The sequence below is a fragment of the Lemur catta genome, chromosome 16 (assembly GCF_020740605.2).
Source record: "Lemur catta isolate mLemCat1 chromosome 16, mLemCat1.pri, whole genome shotgun sequence".
Lineage (NCBI taxonomy): Eukaryota > Metazoa > Chordata > Mammalia > Primates > Lemuridae > Lemur > Lemur catta.
The window spans coordinates 32,738,804-32,755,650 of NC_059143.1; the positions used below are offsets into that span (position 1 = coordinate 32,738,804).

Genomic DNA, 16,847 nt, shown 5'->3' on the forward strand with positions numbered 1-16,847 from the left:
ACAGCTCAGCAAAAGCGTCCTCGCCCTCCGCGCGCCGCCTCCTGCGAGCCCAAACCCAGCAACGTTTTGAACGCTCCAATCCATCCTTTGAAGAAAAGAAAAAAAAAAATAACATTGATCGGAGAGACGGGATATATATATATATATTTATTTATATATATATAATTTTTTTGGCTCCTGCTAAAATTAGCAGGGCTCGCCGCGCGCCTGTGTGCGAGTGTGTGCGAGTGTGTGTGCGTGCGGGCGTGTGTGTGTGAATGTGATTACTCCAGGACTCCTCGGGCTCCGGAGACGCCATTTTCCCCCTTGATATCTCTCTCCGTAAATCGGTGGCGCGGCGGAGGCGGCCGAGTCGGGCGGGAAGCGCGGGGCCGGCCGGGGCGCCCGCCGCTCGCCGCCGCCTCCGCGCGCCCGGGGGCCCCGGCGCCCCCAAGAGCTAGGGCGGCCCGCCCGCGGCTCGCCGTTTGACAGATGCTCATCGCCATGGAGTTGCCGCAGCAGCACCTTTGGGGGCTCGGGCGAGCGACCGGAGCCGGGATCTGAGCGAGCGCCGGGGCCAGCGGAGCCGGAGCCGCCGGGACATGGGTGAGCACGCGCGGCGACCTCGGCCCGGGAGCCCCGGCGCCCAGCCTCCCGCCGCGCCGCGGGCCCCCGCACGCCCGGAACCGGGGGCGGGGTGTGTGCCCTGCATGCAAAAGTTCACGTCGCCTCGCTGGGTCTTTGACTTTGCACCGGGCGGGAAGGGGGAGACCGGGTCGAGGGGGCGGGATGCCGGTCCCGGCGAGGTGGCCCGGGGATGGGCGCGATTCCGACCGGCCCGCGGGTGGGCAGCGATGCTGGCTCAATTGGAGTGGCCCGTTGGTGGCGACGGTGGTGGAAGCGTTGGGCTGGAGGGCTGGGAGCTTACGGAGTTTCGCCTAATCTGATCCCCCCCATCCCCCGCCTTTTGCACCCTCCCTCGGTCCTGCCGCCGGCTGGCGGGGCTGGCGGGGCTGGCGGGGCTGGCGGGTTTGGCGTTGGTGGAGTGGACTCGGGAGGGGGAGGGGGTAGGGAAGGGGTGGGAAGGCGGCAGGATATTTTTTTTTTTTTTTTTTTTTGCTCTCTTTGTAACTTGCAGGTTAAGTGGAGCTAGAGAGCTACATTGTAACCTAGTTGGATTTTTGGGGGGGAAATGTATCAGAATCTAACGTGTCGTTAATAGAAAGAAGAACAGGCAAGAAGTGGTCCAGCCGGCGAAGGTTGGTGTGTGCTTGTGTTGTGGCTGTGTGTTAGTCTTTCTTTTAAAAATCTTAATCAATGGATTTGAATCTCTTTTTTATGCTCTCTGGTTTTGGGACTCTGAAAAGACAGGAATTCCCTTAAAAGCAGACGAATGCCTTTTTGAAAGCACGCATTGTGTGCGTTTCTAGGGGAGCCGTGGGCTTGGGAATTAGCGGCAGGCAGGCTTCCCCGTTCGGTGGTTTCCAGTGGGAAATCACTCCGGAAAGGGAGCCCTTCGGTATCGATTTATTGTTTTTGTCTTTCAAACCATTATCTCTTTGACCAAAATACTGTCTGAGAAGTTCCGCAGAGACAAAGTCAGGTAAACAGGACTGGGCAGATCTTTAGCAAGATGGTGATAACGGGGATGCTGTTTTCGGTGTCTGTTTGTGATGGAAGCATTGTTGGGTAATAGCGATTTCTGATCGGTAGAGCATGCTGGTTCTAAAAAAATAAGTTACTGCCGAAATCCTGTATTCCAGCCCCCCTCCCCTACACACTACCAGCACCCCTCCTTCCCCCATCCACACCGCTTACTACAGTTCTGAAATTGGATCCAACTGGAAATATTTTCATTGGAGATTGAAAGTTGTGCAATTGGAAATAGGAGAGGAGGCTGGAGGTACTGGGAGGGTGGAGAGGGAGTTCTTATTGCCCCCTGATGCTGCATTTATTCTTTATGTGTGTCTGTGCTGGGTTCTTAGGGTGTGTATCTGTCTAAAAGGACTGTTGAGGGAGGATTTCCGATTCGTTTCCGTTTCAAATAAACTGTCCTGATAATCTCACGGTTGACATCTAATGCTAAAAGGGCAATTTGTGTGTCTCTTTATCCCTGCAGAAATTCTCCTCCAAAAGGGCAGTTTCTTCTGGAATTCTACAGCAGCTACTTTTCCTTCCCAGCCCCTGCACCCCCCCTCCCAACTGTCCACACCTTTTCCCTTAAAGTTTGGTTGGAGTCCATGGTCTCTAAGGAAATACTAGTACTTGTTTTTCTCTTGGATCTTTCTTTTTTTTCTTTTTTCTTTATTTTCCTTTTCATTCCTTCACTCTTCATCCTGTTTTTCTCCTTTTCCGGCAGATTTGTACTAAAAACTATTTTCATAAAGTAGCTGTCATCAAAACTGTCTGGCAGTTCAGCACCATCTCTTACCCTTCTTTAGTTCACAGAGGTAAATCTCCTGTATCCTATCTAAACTCCTCTTCATTTGCAAAGTGTGTTTGTGTGTGCGTCGTGGGGGCGGGGGAAGTGGGGTAGAGAAGAGGGACTCAGAGGGGAAGAGTGTTGCTCTGTGCAGGCCACATCTGCAACACTGGAACCAGATCTGGGTGTCTAGGGGAGGGCAGAGTTTTCTTTGCACACCCCAGTTAGAAGTTGTCTGGCTGGGACGGGAAGGCGGGGCCAACTGGCCAGGGGCGTGTGAGGGAGGAGAAAGTTTGTAGCACTTTAAGATGTAGCCAGTTTACGATCCCAGGTCACTCCCTCCCCTTTTTCCTGATTTCTGTGGCTTCCACCGTCCTTAAACTCCCCGGAGAGAGGCGCGATCTCTTTTACTCTGATGTGGGATTCCCAGGTTTTAGAGCGAAGCTGAAGGTGCTGTGTTTTCACCTGCGCTCAATCTCCTTGCTTGTTACCAGAAAAGGGTGTTAGGACAGAATGTTTGGGGCAGATCCAAAGAGGAAGAAGAAAACAAGTGGGGCTGAACACAGAGTATTTGCAAACTACAGGGAATGTAGCCCCAGAGAATATGAAGACCAGGTACTCAGAGTGCTGCTTGGCACAAGATTCCATTCCTTCTCTCCCATTAAGAAAAAAAAAAAAGTCTTGGTCTTGGGAAGTCGAATTGGTGCTAGACCTGGGTTGTGGGAGCTGCTGGCCGGTACAGTAACCTGAGCTGAGCTGGGGGAGGAGGTGGTGAGCAAATGCAATCAGGAGCCAGAGGAGGGAAACCGACTTGTCTCTCTTAGCAGGGAAAATAGATGTGTCTCTGGAATAAACAAACTGGAGGTGGGGGAGGGGACGGCTTGCAGTGAACATAAGGAGGAGCGTCTGAGAGGCAGCAGTGCCTGTTAGGAAGGGGCCACTTCTAGCTTGGGAGAAAATACCAACTGCCTTATATGTTCATGAATGGACTAGGCAAGTGAAGGGTTGTAATCTGATCTTTTGTATGTTAACATCAGAATGTTACATAGGAAGGTTCAGCTGGGAGGCCCAGCTCTGGACCTCTCCCAGGGGAAACCTAGAGGTGTTCCTGAGTGAGCCAAACAGCCCCTGGTGCCCAGGGTTTCTGGTCATGTCCTTGCCTTACTCCGAGGGAGTGACTCTGTAAATCACCTGACCTAAATGAGGGTCAGGCTAGAAAGAAAACAATGCTTGGTATCTCTGTAGAATTTAGTTGAAAATGGTCAGTGGGGAGAGGCAAGAGGCAGGATTTTGCTAAGGAAGAAATAAATAGGTAGGCATTTTCCTCTGGATTCCCTGTTCCAGAGGAAATCTTAACTTTGAATTCCATCTGGGGCCAAATTGCTATTTCTCTGGCACAAAAGCATGCCTCTAGGAGAGGAGAGTTCTCACAACATGGTCATTATTTTTAGTTGTACTTCAATCTCTGCCCTAAAGCATCTATGTAAGATGCCAAAGGAAGAAGATGAGCAGTAGCTAGCTGAATGGGACATCCCTCCTGGGTTCCTGGGGAGACATGACACTTGGCTGGGCCTGGGCCTCCCAGAATGCCAGTTTGTCCCTTGGAGACTCCAAGTTGAAATTGAAACCACAAAGCTATTGAAGGGGGACCTGGCCAATGAAACCCTGTTTTCTCTGATGCTCAGGAATAGTAAATAAATAATTTTTTGCTGATGGCTTTTCAAGTAGCTTCAGTTTTGCTCCTGCCAGAAGAATGGGTAATTTATTATTAACACGTTAGCATTGTAAGGAGTTGCAGTGCCTTAGAGATGGATAGGATGGTGTTATTGACTTTGTTCTGGGACCCAGTGTATGGGACAATCCTCACAGCAGGTAGAGTAGGGGGCAGGAGGCTGCTCTTGTCCTAGAGGGTTAGCAGCACAGGGCTGGAGGAAGAAAGCTTCGTGGAGGTCTTGTTTCATGTCACTTTGCCTGGTCCTGGGGTTCCTGTGAAGAAGGGAGCAGAACAGTCCAATTCCACTCCCATCCTATGGCATATTATGAAACCTGGTGACTCTCCCAAAATGTTTTGTGCCGACATTGAATAAGGAGTGCTACCATCGTACATATTGCCATAAGTTTGGGCTTCTTTTAGAGCTATTTTTAAAGGCAACCCTGGTATTTCACAAACTCTTCATGAAGTTGCAGACACTTTGGCCAGCCAAACACTTGATAAGTGAGAAAAGAAGACACCAAGATGTCCACAGAGTGTACTTCGTGAATGCAAGGGGATGATGCCAGCCTACATTTCTGCTTGGCTCTGAGTTTTCATTTCCATTTTCACTTAGCCTTCTATTCCATTTTCATGCCCCTGAGACACACCAAGCTGGGCTATATAAAGTTTTGGGCAACCGTGACCTTAGATGACTGAGTCTAAGTTAATGGTCTTTATAGTTCTCATCTAGAAGTTTCATAGGTTCAGATTAGAGCAGCTCTCCTTTTAGAGTTGGTTTTTTTTACCTTGTTAGAGGATATCCTTTCAGGTTGAAGAAACATATTTTTTGAGTGGCCTTTGGCTTATAAACCAGCAGTTGACTTCCTGCCCTTTTCACAGCAAATGATACCAGGGTCAAATTAAGAAGGGGAACAGCCCTGAAGACCACAGGTTCTCCAGGGAGGGAGTGGCCACCTCTCCCGGGAGCTGATGATGGGTAATGATCAGCAGACCCACACTGTGGGTGAAGCCAGCTGAGCTGACTTTCGGGTGGGCAGAGGCTCTGCCTTTCCAAGTGCTGGGGAGGGTCAGGGGATGAATGGTGAGCAGAGAAGAGTTTCAGAACTTTGTCAGCTTGGAAAAATGTTTCCCTGATCCAACTTATCTTTTCCCACCCAAAATACTCCCTTTCATATGCATGGCATTTTGTTCCTTTCAAAAATATCTTTACATCACATCCACCCCCTTGATCCTCCTAAGGAGGGAGGCCAGATAAGCATTTTATCTCCATTCGAAAGATGAGCCAAATGATACACTGATTTGCCTGAAATGACACAAGTTGGTGGCTGACCTGGGCCAGACAGTGGTAAAGTGTGAAGAGCCTCACACCTGAAGTGACAAGATCTGCTTTGGATCCTTTGCCCTCTACTTCCCAGTTCCATGACCCCCGGCAAGTTATTCCACCTCTTTGAGTCTCGCTAACCTAATCAGTAAAACAGGGATAAAGATGCTTACCCTGCCCACTTCACAGGGGTTGTAAGGATTAAATAATACCAGCTAATTTCTGTAATTGAGCTCTGGGAGGATTTCCATGCTGCCTCCCGGAGACTGGTGCCTGGGATTATTGTTGCCGTAGCCCAGAGATTAATAGCCTCTTGGAATGACTAGAAATGCCCACAAGGGCCCCTTGTGTTCTAATAATTACACAGATATAAATCTATATGCATATATATTTATATCAGTTGAATTATTAGATGCCTACTATCCTATGTACAGCTGAGATTCAAAGTCTCAGACTATATCCAGTTGGACTCAAGGATGTATGGTACTCAGGAAATGGTCTCTTGAGTTAAGAATTGGGAAGAGAAAAGGAAAAATCATGGAAATACATGGAAAAGGGAGGGGAGGGGAGAGAGTGAGGGAGAGGTTCTCCATCAGGGAACCACCGTAGTTGCACAGGGACATTCAGGACAGAATGTCTTCTGGCTGCTCTAAAGAAAAGAAGTGATAGAAGGATTGCATCTGCCCTAGCAAGTCCAGTCAGTTCTCTAGAATCAGGAAAGTTCTTCACAGCCCACTTGCTCCCTCAGTCTTCTGCACCCACCTTCTGACCTTTTCCCATGGGGCCTGGTGTTCCCTGCCCAGCAGCCTGTCCCCCACACCTTGCAGTGTTCTCAAGTGAACCCCATTTTATGCAACACACCCCAGGCTCTGCTCCCATCAGACCGGTTTCCTCACTGACCCTGGGCACTCTGTACACCTGGCCACCTCCACACCTCGGCTCTCCCTGTGCTACCACCTCCTCTGTGGGTGGTGGCTTCCCTGATACTTGTTAGCCAGAGCGTCGACCTCTTAGGACAACTAGCAGCATCCAGCCTCCTCCAGGAAGACTTGCCGCTTGCTCCCAGCCAACCCCCAGCTCCCCATCCCCAGTTCCCAGAGAACTTGAGGCTCAGAGCCCTTGCCTAGCACCCAGATCATGCTGCTTTGCTGTTTGTTGTAACTGACCTCCCCAAGCTCCAAGAAAGGGGCCAAGTTTGCCCCACAAAGAAGTGCACCTATTTATGAATGACTTTTGTTGCCTGAATGAATCAGAGAATGTATTTAGAGGTAGAATATTAAACATAAATGTTGGCTAAGATGTGCTAAAGCTCTGCAGTGTGGAGCGACACAATGAGGGTCTCTTAGGCAGAGTGAATAATAACTACTTATGTTAATGGCTTTTTATATTTTTGGCTGTCTTTCACGGGCAATGGCCCAAACTCAGTTTCTCCCGCAAAGCCTAAGAGTTAACGCTGTTTCACGACATGTGCACCTGTCCAGTCACCCATTCACTCATTCATTCAAACCTCAAATATTTATTAGGTGTCTACTGCAGTCTCATTGCCACTCTAACACACACAGCTCTTGACTGTCTCTGAAAATTCCAATGACATTTTTTTTTTGTCTACCACACTCATTTTGGCACTTAACCATGTGATCTTCTTTGCTGCTTAAGTCCAAGTGCTTCTCTGCTGGTGGTGACTGAGTGAGCCTGGCCACAGGGGGAAAGAGGGGGCTGAGAAGTGGAAGGCACTCAGAGGGGAGAGGGCCAGCTGAGGCTAGGGAGGCAGGCTCAGGCAGGGCTGGCACCAGTTGCATATGGCGTGGGACAAGTTGCATTGCCTTTCTACTTCTCAGCTTGACCCATTGTCGAGTGAAAGAATTTGGATTGATACAGACAGTCCCTTCTGCAATTCTATGATTCTGTAGCTAGAGGTTTTCCAGGAATTTTAAACAGTTCTTAAAGCTCAGAGTTCCTCAACCCCCTTTAATGGCATCCCAGCAACCATCCAAACCGATCCCACTGAAGATTCATGCCCTTTGCTAAGTGTTTGACGTGGTTGAAAGAGAGACAGAAGGGAAAGGTGGTGCCCTGGGGTGAATAGAATTGGGAGAAGCACCCTGTCAGAACAGGAGAGCCAGGCTTGGGGGACAGGGAATGTGAGAGGGGGAGACAGTGTGCTAAATGTGAAGACCCAACACAAGGAGTTATGTGGAAGGAAGAAAAGGATTGAATTAACCACATCTCCTTTGAAGACTGGCCCTCTATGGTGAAATAAGTGAGTTGAATTAAGGGATATGGTTCACACAAAGGCAGCTACTAGAAAGTCCAGAACGTAGTCTCTATCTGGGCTTTGCCCCTGCTCCTGTGCCCAGGAGGCATCTAGAATCTCTGCTATGGATACTTCACTTCCCTCATGGATCTAAAGGGCTGAATGTCATTTCCCCATGTGGATTCTAAAGACCATGAAGCTTGGGCAGTGCCTGTGCTCCTGGGGTGTCCTCTCCGTCCCCCCAGCGCCTGGTCAGCCTTGCCACTTGGCAGGCTGTGTTCAATAATGGCTAGTGGGTTGCTTTGCATTTTGAGATCAGAGGTAGAGACCCACAGTTTGTGCAAAGCCAGAGCCCTCTGCGATTTGGATTTGGTTGGGATTAGGAAAATTGAGCTTTGACCTAAGGCACTGTGAAAGTCCTGCTGGATGTCTGAGTCACCTAGGAGTGCACTGGTTGGAAATTTAGGAAGAGGGAGCTGCTGAGATGAAGCAATTACTTTTACCCCAGGATCTAGAAGGATTTGGGATAAAAAAAAAAAAAGAGAAAAAAACAGGGAGCAAGCAATACTGTTAGCCAAATTGGATAAAAAGCAATTTCTTCATTATTTCTTTTGTCTGCCAATGATTTGCAGTTCTGTCCATGCAAAAGAACTGCTTGGAGTTTGAACTTGTGGCTTAGAGAGAGGTGGAAACCAGAGAAGGTGAATTTGAGGGATCCAACATAGTAGCTCTTTTTAAGCAGTGTGGCATTGATATGCCTGCAGCACAATAATGAAATCTGGGTAGCAAGTCCTGTACAGTTGTTGGTGACTGTGTCTGTGACCTATTGTTATTTGAGCAATGAGATCTTTGATTTTTTTTTGAAGTATTGATTAATAGTGGTGGCTAAAAAGGATGATTTGATGTGAAAGCTCTGCGGGCCTTCTTTCTGCTCATTACTTTGTACTCTAGAGCTCTATTACAACCAGTTTCTTGATCCACAAATATTTATTAAAGTATCAGCGTTGCAGCTGTGTGAGCCATTGTGCCTGGTACTCTTGGGTGGGAAAGGTCTGCTATGAGATGTGGCTTTTGCTCTTGGAGAGTGGGCAGTATATCTGGAGGTACGTGCTTAATTCACATGGAAAGCATCAGTCTGCAGCCAAAACAGGAACATGATTCAAAGTGGAATTTTGCTATTTGTGTGATCAGGGCCAAGATGTAGTCAGGGAAGGCTTCAAGGAAGATGTGCTTGGGATTTGATGGAAGAAGTGAAACAAAGGGACATTCTTGGTGGGTAGAATAGCTTTGGCATGGAGCAGAAGTGGGGCAAAGTTCAAGTGTGTGTTTGGAACTGCCTCAAGGCAATGAATGCTAATGTAGTGATCTGGCATGAGCAAGGCAGCCCTGAAGATGAAAGTCCAGGTGGCTGATTTGGGGGGCAGACCACCACCTGGAACAAGACAGGCTCCTTGTTGGTCTGAGGTCTTCTGTCCACAGTGGGAAGGGAAAACCCAGGGCCCTCTAAGTCGGACTCAATCTACCTGTCTTAATTCAAATTGTCAACTTTCCAACTCTCGATTCAGCAAAATGAGTTTGCTCATTGACATTAAACATGATGATGACCAGATTCTGGGGTACTATGAGGACCCCAAGAGAAGGAGAGGACAAAGTCTCTGCCCTCAATCTGAGTGCAAGATCACATAAGAACTCATGAAAACCAGTGGAGGAGCAGCAGCTTAAGCCAAGTACTCAAGGCCCAATTACTGGATTGTAGTGGAGGCTCAGGCAGGCCAGTATCTCCAGGGCTTAGACTGGCCAGAGAGAGCTTCCAGGAGTAGGTGGAAGGCGAGCTGGGTCCTGGACAATGGGACAGTTTGGGAGAAGGTACAGAGCAGTAAGGAAGATCATTGACTTTGGCATATAGAGGAGAAAAAAGACCGGTTCAACACAGGGCTCTATGGGGTGTCAGGCAGCAAGATATAGGGAATGGGGTTCTGTGAGAAATGGGCCAAGGCTCCCTTTCCCCTGAGCTGGGATGGGGAGCCACGACTACAGTTGTCCAAGTGCAGGGGGAACAGACCCGAGCAGCAGGTGGGTGCACCAGCCAGAGTCCTCCACCCTTACAGCATGGAATGCAAAAGAACCCTGACATCTGACTGTGCCGCCCGCCACTAGGTCCTGTCTGTCACCAACTCTTCGATCTGGAGTTCAAAAGGGGTATCTTGAGAACAAAAAATAAAACTACATATAAGCATTTGGAATGGGGATGGGCTACTTGGGGGAGCATAAAATTCTGTAATATTGGTACTTACCTCCAGGACTTTGATGTATAATTGGAGAAAGACATATGCAAGTTTCAGTAACTGCGCAGTGTTTAAGTGAGAATTCAAGAGAGCTAGAAAAGAAATACTATAAAGGAAGGGAAGTGAAGCTAATATTTGTTTAGCTCTTCTAGCATCCCCTTTGCAGCAGAAGCACAAACATGTACGTGTCAGATTACACTTCGTGTTCAAATGACAATGAACAAAGCAGTTGGTTGAGAAGTCAAGGAATTTGCATTAAGATTGAACAGGTAGTGGGGTCAAAGTTAGAGGGCTTTGAACGAAAGACCTTATTATAGTCTGTTTGACCATTCAGTTTATCCCTGTCACCTCCAAGGAATTCTACATTTCCCTCCCCACCTTATAAATGGCATGATGGAGACCAGGGCATAAGTGATCACTAATGGTTAGCGTACTACTAATGCTGAGTATTTGAAGATTGGTGGCATTATGGTTCAAATCACATCTGGTGTCAGAGACAACTACCTCTGTGATTTCAACAGATCTCTTCAGCTTTAATTTTCTTATCTGTAAAATGGGCACATCCTGGGTTAAATCAGATAGTAAATCTGGGTCAAATCAGATAACTTTAAAATGTAATGTTAAATCAGATGACAAACTTCAATAAATTTAAAGCATAGCTGATGCATATTAAAAGTTAGGATCATTTTCTTTACCTTGTGGATCTCTTCTACCCTACTTGGACAGGAAATATTATGGTCATGTTACTTCTTACAGTTCTACTATATTTAACTTATTTTGGCACTATACTGCATATATTATATATTTTTTTCCTTGTAAGATTCTTTGAAGAGAATTAGGAAGGGCAGATGAGAAAACTGATGCCCAGAGGGTTTAGGTGATTGTGGCAATTCAGATGGTAAATTGGTTTTAGAGCTCAGGTATGTGGAAGCAACTATGAGATTTTGGTTCAAAAGCTGGCATCACTTTGTGTTTTAGATACATCATGATATAAAAGTAAGAGGCTTTGGAATCTTATATACCTGGATTTGATTATAGATCTGGCACAAGCTCTGTGTACTCTTGAGTAAATCATTAACCTCTCTGAGCCTTCGTTTCCATGTCTGTAAAATATGGACAAGATCTTGTGCATCACAGAGCTGTTGTATAGATTAAATTGATAATGATCGTAAAGGGCTCAGCACAAGTTATTGGTAATGTTTACCTCCTCTTTCACAACAACAAGGCACTTTCCTTGACTACAGGAAGAAACACAGGCAATAAGTAACGTGTCAAAACCAGAGCTCAACCTGCAGACTTGAAGATTGGTCCACTCAGTGCTGTAGAGATCATTCCCTGGGGAGCCAAGACCCAAGGCTCTTGCTGTTGTGCTCTGTTCTTGGTTCCCGGAGGAGGCACTATTTTTGTAGCTAGAGCTGGAAATATTGGGTAATGGATGATGTGCCCGGCCTCCGGCCTCAAAAGTTTGATCTGCTTCTCTCCCTGTTGTGGAGACCTGTGAGCCCAGAGACTGATGCTGTATGCTCAGTTGTGCGTTGAGCTCAGCCAACCCAGCAGGCTGAGCTGCAGAGCTTCCAGGATCTGATATGGGTGGAAGGGACCAGCCCTGGCCTTGAAGGGCCTCGGGTGGTCGAGTGGAGGAGACAAGGCTCAGTACCTGGGAGCGTCAGCGCTGGAAGGGGCTAGAGAGCTCACCTTACCACTCCCCTTATTTTACAAATTAAGATGGGGAGGCTCAGGGAGAAGAAAGGTCTTGCCTAAGGCCACCAGCTCCATAAGGCAAACATAGAAAGGAATGTAGAATTCTTGACTGAACTTAGTATTATTTTTTTATGAGACAAACTGGGAATAATAAGAGAGCACTACTTAAAACAACAGCGAAACACTCAAGTTAGCAGGTACAGATTAAACTAGTTGTCTGTGCTTCTCATTGTGTAGGGAGATGGAGGAGATTGGTCTCCAAGCCCTGCTCCTCAGGGCTTTACTTGGTGAAGAGACAGCAGCACTGAGCCAAATGCCAGCCTGCGTGACATAAACTATGGGAGTAAATCAAACTTAAAAATTTTGAACACTTACTAAGGTGATCCCAGTATGTTCTTTCACAATTATTATCTCATTTAATCTTCACTTCTCAAAACACCCTTGAGGTAGGATTATTTCCCACTTTCCATGTGGGACTTGAACAGATTAAAAATGTTTCCCAAGAACACAATTACTCAGTAGGGAAGAGAGGCTAAGTAATCTAAACCTATGACATCAAATCAGCGCTACATCCATTCTTCTTCTTTAAGGAAAAGCATGGCTTTGATACTTACTCAAGGACAGTAACTTTTTCTGTTCTCTATGCTCTGACCTGTGTAGAGACCCATTTAAAACGTGGCTCCTTTCCTCATGGAGCTCCTGGTCTGGTGGGAGAGACAGACAAGTAAATGAAATATTAAAACACAGTTTGCCAAATGCTTTGATAGCAGAATGCCCAGGGAAGTGAGAGCGATACCATCTGTGCATGTGTACACACGTGTGTATGTGAGGGAAAGGGGGAAAGTGGAAGATCCAGCCAGTTTCCTCCAAGGAGGCGAGACTGGCCCCAATTCTTGCAAGACAACCTAGAGTTAACCAAGTAGAGAAAGGAGAAGGGGCCACCCAGCCCGAGGACGAGCAGGGAATCACATACAGTAGGGCACATAATTGAGGCTTGGGGGATCTGCAGCTCATGAGGTGCTCCTGGAGAAACTGGTGGGTAAAGGACTCAGGCAATGCAGGGTGGAAGAAGCAAAATATGATCAGGAATGTACCACACAGGTGTGTAGTACAAAAAAGCCACTTTACTATAGACTATTGATGTATTTATAGTGTCAGAGAACTGTGGTGTAGAGCTGCCTTTGCCCTTGCTGATTGAGAGCTGGGTAAGAGTTGGGTCACTTGGTAAATTTACCAGTGTTGATGGGGCATTTACTTGGGGTGTTTCTGCAGCCAGAAGGAATTTAAGATAGATCACTCAGAGTCATAGGCACCTGAGTCAAATGGTGTCTGGCTGGCCTTTCATTCAACATTCACTGAACGAGTAGCTCAGAGTATGTCTTCATGCATCAGGAATGGTGCCAGGCCCTGGGAATGACCACAGTGAGCCACATAGACCCAGGTCTTACCCTAAAAGGCTTATCGTCTAGTGGAGGAGGCAGAGTTGAAACCAAGAGTGGCACAAGTATTTAACTATATAATAAGTGGTAGGAAAGAAAAGTTCTATGCTACAAAGGCACAAAACGGGGAGTTCTGATCTGGTTTGTGCAGCTTAAGGAAGAGACATTTGACTTGAGGCTGAGTAATGAAGAGGTGTTAAGTCAAGAGGTCAGGAGGAGGATTCCAGGAGTGTGCTTAGTCACATGAAAAGCCACTTGTGACTCCCCACCTAAATACCTTAGAAGATGTACAAAAGGGTGAATAATCAACCACCTTCAGATTAAAGTCAGACAGTCTCTTGCCAGAATTTGACAAGAGAGTCTAACCACAGGCCAATGAGCCAAGCTTGAAATTACAATTGCTTCCTTGTCTGTAATCAGGTAGGATCACACTCCATCCTTTTACACCGTTTGCCTTCTCTGATCAGAGATTCACGATTTCCATCTACCATAAAAATAGGCAGTCATCAGGTCTACTGCATGGGCAGCTTTTACAAAAACAGTTAAAGACTGTCCCCTCCCTCACACCATTCTCCAAGGCTACAGCTCCCAGAAAACAAATGGGCAAGACTGAAGGGGATGGTTTGGGAGGGGTGAAAGAAGGGCATTGACTTATGGGCAGAGATGTTTCTTCAAGTAAAGTTCCAAGGTAAATGTGGAGTCTTTGTCACAGTACGAATTATGGAACTTAGCTGCTGCACTGTTCAGCTGTTTCAAGGAATCAGCAAAAGAAACCCTTCTTAGTCCAGCAAAACAGGAGTAGATGGATGTCTACTGTCAAGGGTGTTCCAGTAGGTGCTCCACATCCTGTTCTCCAGATTTTTTTAAGGCCTGATTTGTAAAGTTTGCTGATTCTTGTGGTGTAAACACTCCTACCACAGCCGGTTTTCAGGCTACTAACTCGATACCATGGAATGTGAGCTGGGAAGAGATACACACAGTGGACTCCCCTGAGCCCATAAGGATGGTCTTCAGCACCCCTGTTCACTAGGAACTGAGATGATCCTGGAGAACAGCAATAACTCCAAGAGGGGGATTTGACTGGCTTCCTGATGGCTGGAAGTTAGAGTCAGAAGCATCCGATACTCCACTGTAGGCCAAGGCTGCTTCTGCGTGATTGTCTTCTCGTCAGAACATGAGTCAAGAGACAGAATCCAATGTGAGGGCTGAGAGGGAAAAACACTTCACACAAGGCAAAAGGAGCAATGTAATGGACATCAGTTCCTGCAACAGGAATATAAGAATTTTAGAAAGATGTCTGGCATCTTCAACAAGATGTATGACCCAGTGGGACAGGACCATGAAATAACAAGGATGGAGCGTGCTGAGATGAAAAGACATCAGAGTCAGCCGAAAGGAGGATGAATAAAGTCAGAAAGATTGTGGGGATACCTAAGGTTCAACTGTGGAATTAAAAATCCACCGTGAGTCAATCAAAGCAAAAGGGGCCTGAAAAATAGAATCCAATTGATTAGACGGAAGACAGATTGGGCTATGCTCTTCTCCAATGCAAAAGAAAGAAATAAAAATGGTAAGAGAGAAAATGATAGAAATGGAGAACAGAGATGAAAGTTCCAAACTAAGAGTTACAGGACAACATGACACAGGGATAAGTACACAGACCAGGCAAAGTCTAAGGTGCTGGTTCTCAGATTCCAGCCCATCAGAACCACCTGGAGGGCTTAGTAAAAGCCAGAGTGCTGGGCCCCATCCCCAGAGCCCTGATCCTTTAAGTGGGGCTTGAGAATTTGCATTTCCACCAAGCTCCAGGATAAGTAAGAGTTCCCCAGACAGCAAGTGGAGAATATATTTTAGACCAGGAAAAATCCATCTTGCAGATTTGAAGGGGGTGGGGAGGATGTACTCTTTGAGACTCATTTGGGTATGAAGCACATCTAACCAAGCAGAATTCCTTCCCCTAGTCGCTCAGAGACATAATTATGCATGTTCACACTATTCATTTTGGAGGGTCCCCCTAGGTCTGTGGCTGTGCAGGGTAAAATTATAAAGTGTTGAGTATGGAAGAGACACTGGTCCCACCCCATTCGTTGCTAACGTAAGTGTGGGTAAAGGACTCAGAGTGGCTTGCCCAGTGTCTTGCTGCCTGTGAACAGCAGAGCTAAGAGTAGAGACGAAGTTTCTGGACTCTGGTCTTGGTATTCTTTCTGAGAACCTCTGTTTCCTTGGGGCCTGCTAAGCAGTTATTCCTAAGCAAGTTTGTCATTTTAATTCTCCTCCCCCTGCCCTGCCCGAGTCCTGCAGGCAGCCATAGAGGGGTTAATTTTGGTTGGACTGGAGGCCCGGCCAAGGACAGAGTGTCCATTGTGTGCCCGCCCCCTCAGGAGGAGTCGCTAACTGCTGGAATGTGACAAGGCAAAACATTTTCACCTTGTCTTGCTTTCCCCAAACTCCGAGTGAGTGAGTTCCTGCATGTGCTCACACGCGTGTGTTGGCAGGGCTGTGTCACAAGAGACTTGCCATGGACTCCCAAACTCACCAAAAAATTGAGCTGTGTGCATTTGGGGTGGCAGGGATGCTGGGGGGAGAAGGCAGAAGGAAAACAACAGCTTGTGTGCTGGTGGAGTAGATGGACAGGTTAGGTTTCTTTGTTCCTTGCTTTTGAAAGCTTTTTAAATTTTATTTTTCGAAGGTGAGGGGCACATGTGGACACAAGGGGCTGGATTATAATCCTCAAGAGAGAGGCAGTGAGTTTGGCAGGGGCTCCCTGGCTGGGTGGAGCTGCAGTTGGAGTAGTTTGAACCACAGAACTTTGAATTCAGGAGGCAAATTCATTTCATTCAGAAAGAACAAATCTTGAGATCCTCCAAGTGCCTGACTCTGCATTGGGTGCTGAATGGAATGTCAGCATGATACAACCACAGTCGGTCTCAGCCTTTCTGATTTATTTTTCAATAGAGTTAGAAAAATAAGATTTATGTGCTCAAAACAACTTGAAGACAACGCAAGACTGATGTTTAGTAGTGAACCATACAGCTGGGTGTAACGCAAGTCAGGCCAGGGAGTGAGCACCCTGGTCCAGGGTTTACAAAACATTGCCATGGAGAAGTGAAGCTTGGGCATGACCTGGAAATACAGGAAGGGTTGGGATCTGCTCGTTCATTAGTTCATTCATTCCTTCATGCAACAAACATTAGGAGACCACCAGTTTGTATGTCAGGCATTGCGTGGATCAGAGGAAGGAGACATAAGAACTGATTCCATTAAAAAAAAATACAGAAAGAGTCTTTGTGTGTCATGTTGCTGTTGTGACTGGTTTGACCTGAATAGAGAATGCAAGTTGGTGGCTAATAAGCCCTGATCCTGGACTCCTAAGGTGAGACCAGCACAGAAAGTCTGGAACAGATGTGTTCCTAAAGATTGAGACAATTTGAAACTGCGTGACTGTTTTACCTGTAGTATTTATTATGACATACTCACATTGCCCTAGTTCAGGTCCTCAAGCAACAAGAATCAAATTTCAGCCCAGCCTCTGTGGCCCCCTGCCTCTAATATCAGGTTACCTTAATCCTACTCGTGTACCACATGCCAGAATTATCTCCTGAAAGCATAGTTTTGATAGTGTCCCTTCCCTACTGACCTTCCTTAAATGGCTTCCTATTACCTGTGAGATAAAATCCAAACTCATTAGCGTGACTTTCAACAATGTCCATGATCTGGCTGTAACCTTTTATT

The 16,847-nt window shown here is 46.8% G+C and overlaps 1 protein-coding gene across 2 annotated transcripts in view; it reads left to right on the forward strand.

Moving 5' to 3' along the window:
- Positions 1-261: 261 nt before the first annotated feature.
- Positions 262-16,847, forward strand: part of SETBP1 (SET binding protein 1) — a 344,559-nt gene continuing 327,973 nt past the window's right edge. The window contains exon 1 of one of the 2 annotated variants that reach the window (XM_045527911.1): positions 262-585. The gene's annotated coding sequence lies outside the window, so the exon portion shown is untranslated. Of the gene's footprint in view, positions 586-1,116; positions 1,239-16,847 lie in introns of those variants that run through there. The other variant, XM_045527909.1, reaches the window with a different exon arrangement.